Here is a 1,050-nt window from a genome sequence, read left to right on the forward strand (position 1 = left end):
GTAGGAGGAGACACAGTGAGACACACTGCAGGTAGGAGGAGACACAGTGAGACACACTGCAGGCTGCAGGTAGGAGGAGACACAGTGAGACACACTGCAGGTAGGAGGAGACACAGTGAGACACACTGCAGGCTGCAGGTAGGAGGAGACACAGTGAGACACACTGCAGGCTGCAGGTAGGAGGAGACATAGTGAGACACACTGCAGGCTGCAGGTAGGAGGAGACACAGTGAGACACACTGCAGGCTGCAGGTAGGAGGAGACACAGTGAGACACACTGCAGGCAGGAGGAGACACAGTGAGACACACTGCAGGCTGCAGGTAGGAGGAGACACAGTGAGACACACTGCAGGCTGCAGGTAGGAGGAGACACAGTGAGACACACTGCAGGCTGCAGGTAGGAGGAGACATAGTGAGACACACTGCAGGCTGCAGGTAGGAGGAGACACAGTGAGACACACTGCAGGCTGCAGGTAGGAGGAGACACAGTGAGACACACTGCAGGCTGCAGGTAGGAGGAGACATAGTGAGACACACTGCAGGCTGCAGGTAGGAGGAGACACAGTGTGACACACTGCAGGTAGGAGGAGACACAGTGAGACACACTGCAGGCTGCAGGTAGGAGGAGACACAGTGAGACACACTGCAGGTTGCAGGTAGGAGGAGACACAGTGTGACACACTGCAGGTTGCAGGTAGGAGGAGACACAGTGTGACACACTGCAGGCTGCAGGTAGGAGGAGACACAGTGTGACACACTGCAGGTAGGAGGAGACACAGTGAGACACACTGCAGGCTGCAGGTAGGAGACACAGTGAGACACACTGCAGGCTGCAGGTAGGAGGAGACACAGTGAGACACACTGCAGGCTGCAGGTAGGAGGAGACACAGTGAGACACACTGCAGGCTGCAGGTAGGAGGAGACACAGTGAGACACACTGCAGGTAGGAGGAGACACAGTGAGACACACTGCAGGTAGGAGACACAGTGAGACACACTGCAGGTAGGAGGAGACACAGTGTCATTTGCGTCATTCACACAAATGTTCTTA

At 56.0% G+C, this 1,050-nt stretch overlaps 1 long non-coding RNA gene across 3 annotated transcripts; it reads left to right on the top strand.

The window, feature by feature from the left end:
- Positions 1-1,015, top strand: LOC306825961. Of its 3 annotated transcripts, XR_013779324.1 has the most exons (5): positions 1-100; positions 550-618; positions 664-687; positions 733-801; positions 920-1,015. It is a non-coding gene; the product is annotated as an uncharacterized lncRNA (long non-coding RNA). The 3 variants fall into 3 exon arrangements; XR_013779325.1 differs by lacking the exon at positions 664-687 and having other exon boundaries at positions 702-801; XR_013779326.1 differs by lacking the exon at positions 664-687 and having other exon boundaries at positions 740-801.
- Positions 1,016-1,050: the final 35 nt, after the last annotated feature.

This window comes from Symphodus melops (genome assembly GCF_947650265.1).
Source record: "Symphodus melops genome assembly, chromosome: 6".
Taxonomy (NCBI): Eukaryota; Metazoa; Chordata; class Actinopteri; order Labriformes; family Labridae; genus Symphodus; species Symphodus melops.